General features: G+C 39.0%; 1 long non-coding RNA gene across 1 annotated transcript; it reads left to right on the top strand.

Moving 5' to 3' along the window:
- The first annotated feature begins 6,110 nt into the window (after window positions 1-6,110).
- On the top strand, window positions 6,111-6,687 carry LOC103458057 (uncharacterized). The gene is made up of 2 exons (XR_532528.1): window positions 6,111-6,197; window positions 6,357-6,687. It is a non-coding gene; the product is annotated as an uncharacterized LOC103458057 (long non-coding RNA).
- Window positions 6,688-11,270: the final 4,583 nt, after the last annotated feature.

Genomic DNA, 11,270 nt, shown 5'->3' with positions numbered 1-11,270 from the left:
TGTTAAAGACAATTAACACTGCTGTGGTCAACTATCAGCTGGTGAAAATAACCTGACACAAAAGACTTGTTTTCTGATGATGTTCTGTTATCAATAAACAGATTGATTCATTTGCTGAATGATTCCTACACCAAAAATGTGAAAACAAGTGGTGTTTGTGATGAGAAAACTGCATTTGATTTTTTGCTGTTTCTTTTATTTTTCATTTATTTCATTATATTCATATATTCATTGTGTATTTAAAAAAAAAGATTCTTGCATTTATTGGATCTATTCTTTTCTTTTCTATGCTTGGCTTCTGAATAAAGTTTACACACATGGTAAAATGATAAAAAGGAGGGAATGTTATAGATTTTTTGGTATTATCATTTTGTTATTACTTTAGTTCATATTCAGTCTAATGTTAATCAACATTCAGTCTAATGTTAATCAGTAATGATTACTTTAGATTATTAACCCAACATTATATTGTTATAGATTATTGTGATTTTCAATTTAAAGTGTTCTCTTCCTTCTGTGTGTATAAACTGACCTGGAGGCCCCATCATGTGAAACAGTTAACAGTTTCGCAGACCTTAAATTATGTTTCCACAGGTGCTTTCTTATCAATACTCCCCATCTTAGAAACTGCCTGTGTGCAGTAGTATTTTGTCTCTGCTGTCTTCCTTACCTATCCTCCCTCTTTTTTGCTTGATAATAAAATACAAGCTGTAACCAAAGGTCTTTAGAACGCTTAGTGAACGGCTTGGAGGAGCAGTTTGCTGAGTCTTCTCCTTTTGCAAAAGCTTGGCCATAAAATTCATATACGTAGTCTGTGGTTCTTTTATGAAGGTTCGAGAAAAATACCTATCAGAGAGGGTGAGATTAGCTTGCCTTTCAGAACATTTAGAGGTCCCCTAACCTCATGTCCAAACAAGTCCAGCAGGACTACACTGTTCTGCACTGTTCCACGCATGGCAAACAGAAATGGGATACTTTAATCCCATTCCCTCTCTGTATCCATACAGTATTTTCGCAGCATTGCTTTTAATGTCTGGTGAAATCTTTCAAATGCACCTTGGCTTTCAGGGTGGTAAGACCTTGAGGTGACATGCTCTACACCCAACCGTTTTAGTGCATGGGCAAAGGTGCTGGATTTAAAGTTTGTGCCCTGGTCAGTTTGGACAACCTTGGGAAGACCAAATACTGAGAAAAACTTTACCAGAGCTTTGGTGACCATGGGAGCTGTGATCCTCCACAGGGGCACGACCTCAGGAAACCTGGTGGAAGCACGCATCATCATCAAGATGAACTGGTTTCCACTTCTTGACTTTGGCAAAGGAATCACACAATCTACAATCAGTCTTCTAAACGGTTCACCCATTAATGGAATTGGGGACAAAGGGGCAGAGGGTATAATTTGGTTTGGCTTGCCTACAACGTGGCAAACATGGCAGGTACGACAGTATAGTGAAACATCAGACTTGAGACCTTTGACAGCCAAAAGAAGTGTTTGAGAACTTTGTTATAAGTTTTATTTATACCCAAATGCTAATGCTAGCATCTGCATGTGGTACCTTGTTGGCACAACCACCTGATAAATGGCACTCCAGTCTTCCAAGTTTTCACCAGCCCTGCGTCGCAACAGGAGACCATCATCAATCAACATATGCCACCTTCTTCCCCTGGGCTTCCTCCTGGGTAGGAATAGAAGAATGACATTTCAACAGAGTGATGTCCTGCAGATGTCAGGGTGCTCGAGGCAGTGGCAAAAACTGCATATCAACGACGATGGGATCTTATACAGAAAAGCAGGAAATAAGTCTCAGCTAGTTTTGCCAAAAGAACATTTGTTAGTGTTTCAAGAATTACACAAAGAGATGGGTCATCTGGGGGTCGAAAGGACTCTGAATCTGATTCGAGACAGGTTTTATTGGGTCAGAATGCAGCAGGACACACAACATTTTGTGACCCACGTGTGTGAGTGTCTAAAGTCCAAACGACCACAGAGGGCAGCCAGATAACCACAGATGACCATTGTGACAACACATCCATTTGAACTGGTTTCAGTTGATTTTCTGCATCTAGAGGCCTGTAAGCAAGGTTATGAGTATACTCTGGTTGTAATGGATCATTATACTCACTTTCCACAGGGCTACCCCACAAAAAACAAATCCGCAATAACAGTTGTGGAAAAACTATTTGATAACTTTGCCCTTCGCTTTGGCTTCCCAGAGAAAATCCACCACGACATGGGGAAGGAATTTGAAAACCAGTTGTTGGAGTATTCTCTGGACGGTTACCCTTAATTTAATACCAGGAAAATTCAAATAAACCTTGTAGAGAAACTGTCATTTTATTTTGAGCATGCCGTTTTTGAGCAAATCTCTCAGCAAAATGTTTAAGGGTGCATTCACCAACCCTGTTTAGTCCACTTTACTCAAACTCTAGCTTGTTTGTCTGGAAGGTCTGGTTCTTTGGTGAGGTGTGAATGTGCAATCAAACTCTAAGCAGACTAAAAAAGTTAACTCTGGTCCGCTTAAAAACCTCAGCCTCAGTTCTGTTGAATTGAACTCTGGCGCTGTTCGAATGCAAGCAGAATGGACCGCTCCGAACGCAGGAAGCTAACTACAGAGGGATTATCAGTCGGCATCATGTTGTGTCAGCAGCCCCTCTACTGCACATGATGCTGTCAGAACACAGGCAAGATTACATTATTCCAACTGTCTATCTTTTAATCTTATATATTAACCATTTACAATTAGGCTAATAAAATAATTAACAACTCCCCGCCAGCACAGATCACCTTTAGCCTCTCTGTACCTCACACTGCGTCCCGTTCAACCCACAGCATATGTCATTTCTGATGGCTTAGTTTATCAGATGTCTCGACAAATCTCATTGAGAGCTGAAGATCTTACCATGAACAAATAGCTGTAATATCACTAGTAAGTAATTTCTCAGACATTTGGGGCATTTTTCTTGTCATTCACCTGCATTTAATGCTTATGTGTCATTAATATGCATAATTCCCTTTTAATAGCATAACATATTTTGTCACACTGTCATTAACAGTTGTAGTATGCTGACAACATGCTAGTTAATGTAGAAACATCAAGATAAATGAGGTGCCATGGTAACCTGTGAGGGTTTAAAGGCCATCCAGCTCTTCTGCAGTTAAGTTGCGCACTCATGCACTATGTTTACAAATAAATAATCTTTCTATAGAGGGGAACAAATTTGTTCCCCTCTATTTGTTTATAAACACAGCGGATGCGCACACAACTTAACTGCAGAAGAGCAGGCGGCCTTTAACATGCGTGAGTAGAAGAAGAAGCCATGGATAAACTGGGAAAACAATTTCTGTTCAATACTCCCGTCCCTCACCTCCAAAGTTCATCATGGCGCCTCGAATAATTTAGTGATGTAGTTGCTCAATAGCGCAGGACATTCTGGTCAATATTACTCTCTGCACTGAAGAAGCTTAACAGAGAGGTTGTGTCAGTTGCTATGGCAATGGAACGGAAAAATCCTACAACTACTAAAATCTGACACCACTCCATTTTGGTTAATATTTTGTGAAGGAGGAAGTTGTCTTGGTCTTTTTCAGAGGTTTTGTGTTGATTCCTGCAGTAGTTAGTGGTGCGGCACCACCACAGGTGAGTGGGGGAACAGATGTTTCAATTAGTTTGACACAGTGCACTGTGAAAGTAAACCACAGCAGCTGAAAATTAAACAAATGTTGCAGTTTTAGTCCGCAATCAAAGCGAGTCCACCAGACCATCAGGTGTGACACAGTAAGAGGTAAACTGGGTTCTTTGGATGTTCAAGGTCTTAGAATTGTTGTTTCAGTCTTATTACTTTTTGTTATAACCTGTTCTCTGGTTTTCCTGAAGAGAACTTTTGTTTTCATGCTGTAATTTTAGCTTGGATTACAGGGACCCCAAAGACAAACAGTTTAAATATGTACATTTAATATATAATTTCTTGAAATAATTTGCGAACACTTTCATTCTTACATCTGTGATCACAAGAAAAAAGAACATTTTCCTTCCTTTGTTTCACCCTGTGCATGTAGCAAATAAAATCTAATGCAGTTTGACTAAATATAACTGCGTTTTAGACCTTTCAGATCAATAAGAGAGAGGATATAGTATGCAGAAGTACTTAGTAAAGTACTGCTGCAAAGAGATCTCAGCATATCTTTCTATAAAAAAATACAAAAGTTTGAGGAATTCACTTCAGGTCACTGCTTTTTTGTACATTGTCTTCAGTATTACACTTTGTTTAGCTTGGCTATTTTTTTTTAAACTGACCACTAATGCCTACCTTCATTTTTTATAAGACTAATGGACTCCTACCTAACCTCTTCCCTTGTCAATATTTGYTTTTGTGCTTCCTTTCTTATTTATAGACATTGATGCACTAACGGCCATTGTCTTCTCTGGAGAAGCACGCAAACAGCAGAACACAAACCCACATTTTTCCTGTCTTCGGCAGACAATGATTCAGCTTTTCCATCTCCAGAGTTGCACACAACTTTTCTTTTGACAAAACACCCTCAAGTGACCCAGAATATATGAGGCCATTCTTTCCATCATGGAAAACCAAATGAAGACACTCTAAACTTGTAGACTGACCTCAGTGGGTTTTCAGAACAGATGAAAGAGATGGACTTTGTGTTCATGTGGTATATTACTCACTGCTCAGTTATGCCTATTTTCCACTGGTTCCTCTTCAGCAGCCCCACTTTACTCTACCCGGTATCACTCTACTGTACTCCAGAGTGATTGTGTTTCCACAGACCCGGGTTGGTGTAGGAGGGCGGACAGACTCGTTAGGGAGAGCGGCCCAAAAGTGCTTCGGCGCTGGCTTCAGCTGGAGACCTGCTGAGGGCTCTTTAACATCCGCCTAGGCGGATTCAGGCGTCCGGTGAGTATTGCTCTCAGCATCACGAATGGGGTCCCCTCTGGGCTTGAAACGGGAAGTCTCCGGGGAGACTTGAAGGCATCCTGGAAGGAGTCACAAGTAACAGGTTAGTTCACGAAGGCAACTTGAAACAATCTCAATGAGACGAATTGGTAGAGAGGCTGGAGGTACCACAGTAGGTAAAACACTCTGGCGATGAAGTGCGGGAAGCCTGCCGCTTAAATATTCCTCTAGATGATGATTCGAGCCAGGTGAATCCAGCAGGAACCTACCGACACACCCACCAAGGAAATTCTGCCTCTGGCGCCCTCTGATGGACAGTTGATGAGAGCTGAAAAGAAAGAAATCCCAACCTAGTACCCAATACTCCTGGCTATGGGGGGTATCCAGCCCCACCTCCAAGCGTCCTGCACCAAGTGCTGTGTTTCAAGCTTTTGTGACTGTAACAAGTGTAGAAAATGTGATTTTATTTATTTTTACAATGTTTGAAATTTCACCAAATCCTCATCAACACTGAAGAATCCTATTTATTTGTTATATTTTAAGAATTATATTATTTTATTTACTTTGGTAAACCCTACTTGTACTGTCACTTTAAGAAAGCATCTTATGATGTACTGTATGAGTACTGTACTACTCTCAGTTGGCGCCAGGCTGCCTGAGAAGAGGTAGGAAATTTTCTTTGTTCTTAGTTAAGTTAATGTTTTTTGAAATTTATACAATTATTGAAAGCACATGCAGCTGTGAATGTTTGTTTTAATACATGCATTTCTTTTGACAAGTTCAGAATATAATTTTTTTTGTAAATTTTAGAGCAGATACTGTTATTAGTTAGTCACATGATTTCTCCATGTGCTTATCTGCTAGGGGAATTCCAACTCCTGTGAATGGAAGAGCTGCATGTTAAAGGGCTTTTTGTATTTCTATTTGTGCAGGCCTCTGCCAGCAACCTGCATTAAATATCAACCAGCAACTCCAGTGGTCTGACTCCCTTCTTCATCTGAACACAACGCAGAACACATCAAGGTTAACCGACTGAATAAGACTAGATTATTAGTAAAGAACACCTCTAGTATACATCGGTTACATGACCGAACGCAAGTTGTCATTTTTCTGAAACAAAACAACAAAAAATATATTTTTTATAGTCTGATTGTTATTTTTCGGAGGCTACAGAAAGTGACGTGCAGTGAGATAAATTATGAGAATGTGACAAGAAAGACAGCTGATTTCTGCAGGTACTCCTGGCCTCACAGCTGAACGAAAGCGGGTGGCCCAGACATTGCAGGGTAAGCTAACACTGATTTTTGTTTTCTAACTACTATAAAACTTGTAATACAGTACCACATACACACAGTAATTTAAGCCAAGGTGTTGCGGATAATTTGTTAGTGTCAGAATTGTTGCATGTTGGCAATGCACATAAATATACTCCTCTATGTTTTCAGATGTTGGTAAACTGTTGATGCAGACCATCCTGTAGGGATTCCTGCAGGCCTACAGTGGGTGGCTGTCTCAGTGTCCACCTTCACAGACTCCCAGTGAGTCCATAACTTCAGAATGTCCAGAAACATTCACCTTTCGCCACATGTAGGGAACACATGTGCTGAATGCACTGATGAAACATTTGTTAATTTAAAAGAAAATGTGACTGGTGTTCTTACAGAGTTGAAGTGCATTAACAATCTGTTATTTTTAGCTACTCAATATGTTTAATTATGATTCATCTGATCTTCAGGTTATTGTGAAAATGAATAAAGCTGCATTCCTTCCAATCTAGTAGCTCTAGTTTAGATTAAGCCTTCCATTTCTTCACATAGGTCTCTAAAGAGACCAATAAACATCCAAAGAACAACAGACAAACAGAATCCAGTAATGGTAAAAAAGTTTGGATACATTTTCTCAGTTTCTTACAAGAAGGTACTCCACATCTGTTCCCCCTACAGCTCCACCTGGGGAGAGAATGGCGTTATGTCTTACTGTTTTCTTATAAACTCCCTATAATCAGAGTGTTTCCTTCCTGCAAATCCTCTTCTTCCTGTTGAAGTTGAAAGTAGGTTAAGTCAGTGCACCGTTGGGTCAATAGTTGTACCAGCTTCCTGTGTTCAGTTCTTCATGGGTAGAGGTCAAACAGATATAACGTTATCACAACTGTTTTGTTTCATTCCCCCTGACAGCTTGTGTGTCTGAGTCAGGGATTTTTGTGTAAATTGCTCACACACACACTTTATCAATCCTGTCCACAGTTCTTTGATGGGGTTAGCTCAGACCTTTGTGACGACCTCTTTAAAACATTTACTTTGTGGTGCTGAAGCCACTTTACAACTAATTTGGTACATTGTCATCATCAATTTATTCCCAAGCATTATGTTCCTGACTGTCCTTTTCTTGTGACATCATCTATCTTGGTTGCAGAATGAACATGAAAGGTTTTCTTCTCTTCCTGATAGTTTGGTTGAATTCTTTTATTTTTCCCATGATGTCCAATCAGAATCTTACAAATCCATGACCTGGGCTTTCCCCAATTAAAAGGTGTAGTACTCACAGTGTATGTAAACTTCTGAATTCAAAGAAAGTAAAAACAACAACAAAATCTTCCATTATTCTGACAATTAACAAAGAAATTGTAGCTTAATAATCCATCTGATCACAAACAACATAGAAAAATATTAAGCTGAGAAAAAGTGGTTATGTATGTTTTCATGGTGCATGTAATCGTCTGCTTTGAGATATATACACAACACACATACTGTACACACTTTTACTGCAGTTCAATTAATTTCTGTGTCTTAAATTTAGTCTTTCAGGAGCAAAAATGACTAACAGTTACAAATGTAGGTCTCAGATGAAGCTCCATGTTTGTTTTCCAGGTGAATAAAAGTGTCAATATTGTTACTTCCAGTTTGTTCCTAGCCTCCTCTCGTCTTCTTTTTAAATCATGCTCCAATATTTCCTCAGGTGTTATCTGTCTCACTTTGCCACATGCCTCTGTTTGGATGTTTTTATACATGTTTCTTTTTCTCAGCAAAGATTGAGCCTATTGCTGCCTCCTCTGACCCAGCCTTTGGGCTCTTTTTTCATGTCTCCATTCAACCAGTCTAGAATCCTCATCATAGATTCTGTCTGCTTGCATGCCTACTCTTGACTTCCCTTGATCCTTTAACCTGTCTAGTTTTATAGGTTCAGTTGCTATAAACAAGGTGTTCTTCACCAGAATACAATATTAATCCATTAATCCAAGTAGCATTGGAAAGGGCCTTTTTTATGGACAGAGACAACAGCTTTTTAAGCAAAAAGGTCACCAGTTTAAATTGTCAGTGAAGGAGCAATGAATAGGTGGCAGCTTTTAAAACTCTTTAATGCAGCAGTTTCACCTGGATGACAATACATTCAGGCTATTTAACAACACGAGCAGAGAGAGATTTCAAATAAGTCAAAATCAGAAGCAACCATAGAAGTAGTTTTGGCACCTTGTGCAGCACAGTGCTGTGCTTGGACTACAGATATTTAAGAAAAGCTCAAATTTAATGTAATGCACAAAAATATATGATGAACTGAAAAAAACACAGGCCGTTATAGTCATGTTTCAACTATCCAAAAAACATCCTCAGTGCTTCTGATGCCCTGACCAAAGCGCTTGAAAGATTAAGTCGACAAAAAAAATATAGTATGGATTGTCAACAGACATCCACAGCTGTAATATATTTTTAAAATCACATTATCTGTAAGGACAGTCAACCTGTCCAATGATTTTAAGTTTATTGAACAACATTAAATAACACTGGTAATATCTGACTCATAGGTGTAAATCCCGGGGGGTCCGCTCCCCTCCAATCTTGGAAACGTCCAGAATTGTGCCCCCCAAAGAAATCATGAAAGAAACCCTTGTATTAAAACAATGTCAATATAAAAAAAGGCAATAGAAACAAAGAATGAAGTAAAAGAATCAGAATTAATTTTTAGCCCCCCCCCCACTATTGTTAGAACAATGGTTCAGTCCAAAGTGTAGGAGTTGCAACAGCAGCGCTGCGTACTGTGTGCATTCCATGAACCGCGCAGACTCCGCGCGTACTGTCGGGTCTTCATACTCGAGCGTACTGTTTACTTAAAATTCTCTCGTGACAAATTTCTTCATTTCACACAATCCTAATGAAAACTAGCAATTTTGATGAGCTATTTGGGAACCTAGTTCTATTTCTTCTCCATCTGGGAAGCCCTAACTCACTTCTCAGTGCAGGACAGAGAATGGCAATCACATGTCGGTTCATCCCGCAAGAGAACCGCTGACCGGAGCAAGTCAGCATCATACTGCCGATTGGGGCAGAGGAGTAGCAGGAGGCTGCACTGGTTTCAACTGTAATCAAACGGGATTCATTCATAATAAATCTGGTTTATTATGTTCCAAAAGCACAATTGTGGTCAGCGTAATAATTTGCGCAGTAATCCAAAATGATTGGATTACCTGATCATTCTTTCCTTGCCATTGTTCAGAAAAAAAAAAGTTATACTCAACTTATTGGACCACCTCTCTGCTCTGCTGCTGAAAGAAGTCTGGGATGATATCTTGTTTTTTGTTCTTATAATTCTGCATAATACACCATGTCAATATTTGCGTCAATATGGCAAATAAAGCCTGTTGCTGTGAAGTATTTTTGTTTACATTTCTATCACATCCTCGCGACAGCTCTATGTTGACTTTTATCAGGGTCGTGCAGAGACCACTAAAGGGGCAGGTGCTCAACAACAAAAAAAGGGCACAATGCAACCTTTTAGAGTACTGTAATCTATAAAAAGAGCTGCCTGTTTGCTGCAGTGGAGATGAAGATGGTCCATTCAGGAAAGCAGAGCTGAATCAAACTTTAATGTGGAACTGCAGAAAAAAAACAAACAAAAGCAAAATGTAATTGTTAATTCATGCCACTATGAGAAAAGTTACCGAGTTTTGCTTAAAAAATCTTTAAAAAAAATTTAAATCACACATTTTTGACTCATGAAATTAACTTTCTTTTTTGCAAAACAAACTTATTTGCGCTTGTCAGAAATCTTTTCTTGCTATTCTAAGTTTTTGTTTGTGGCTCAAAGTTTTGCTTGTGATTCTCACATGATGTCGTAAGCAGGGACTAAAATCACAAAAGATTTCTGATGTGTGCAAATAAATGTTTATGTTTGGTAAAAATGAGTTATTTAATTAAAAAAAGTCTCTTAAACAAAACTTTTTTTTAAAAGGAATCATTACAATTCCAAAAGTTTTGATTACAATTTTATTTTACTTAACCGAGGTTAGTTTTTTTTTCCCATTGAATAATTGGGAAACAAATTTAACTTCATACTCTGCGAACCAGATCCTACACTTAAAGTCTGGATTGAGTTTTTTCCCCTTCATTAATGACACTTTTATTACATTCATTATATCTATCATGGTAATTCAGGGTGAGTTATTTTTAATTCTAAATGAATATCCTTGTTGGACTATTATTTAAGCCTTCAAGATACATTTACCTAACGCTGGAATAAATGCAATGTACATTATGCAGCAAAGGAAATTAGAAGATCGGACATATATCCATTATGGAGATTTTTTTGGACGGGCGATGTGCTCCTATTGCATAAGCAATACTAAAGAATGACTGATATCATTAAAGATACAGGGAAGATGCTTTTTAGTTATCTAGCTTTGCTAGCTAATATCACATCAACAACAGCCTAATGTCTGTATGATAAAAATACTGAATTGATAGATAAGAACAGTTTCTCCTCACCTGGCTGTCTCAGTAGTTCTTCAGAGAAAGGCAGACGCAGAGGCCTGTCAGTGTCTGTTGTATTTCATTTCATTCTGTTGTATTTCTCTCTGCTTAAACCGCGACTCCGAGCTGAAGCAGAAACGATACTTCAACGTTTTCCGTCATCTGACAAGTAGCAAGTCTACTCCACGTTATTCACCAAAAACTGTTCTGTAATCTGGAACGTTCGCTACGTTGAGCTCCGCAGTTAGCCGCCTTATCGCACTGCGCAAGAGGCAATTGCGTCATGCGTCATGGGCAAAAGGTCAAAGGTAACAAGGTGACCGGAGGGCTTATTGTGTTGTACAAAAAAGAAACAAAATAGCAAAGAATTTTAGCACATGTTTTCATGTGTCAGAAGAGGGCTTAGGAAATAATAATACCAAAAATAAATAAATAAATAAATACATTTTACCAAAAGGGCACTTGGGGGCAAGGAGCGAAAAGGGCAGGTGCTCAAGCACCCCCAGCTCCCCCCTCTGCACGTTGTTAAGGAAGAATTTTTATATCACTGGTAAATTTAGCAAAACTCTGGCTCTGATTCTTCCTTTTGATCCCGGGTTTTCTCGCGTGGCCACGTGC

Source organism: Poecilia reticulata, linkage group LG21, assembly GCF_000633615.1.
Source record: "Poecilia reticulata strain Guanapo linkage group LG21, Guppy_female_1.0+MT, whole genome shotgun sequence".
In the NCBI taxonomy this organism is placed as follows: domain Eukaryota; kingdom Metazoa; phylum Chordata; class Actinopteri; order Cyprinodontiformes; family Poeciliidae; genus Poecilia; species Poecilia reticulata.
The sequence above is the reverse complement of the archived record's forward strand: the minus strand, read 5'-3'. Positions and strand labels throughout refer to the sequence as shown.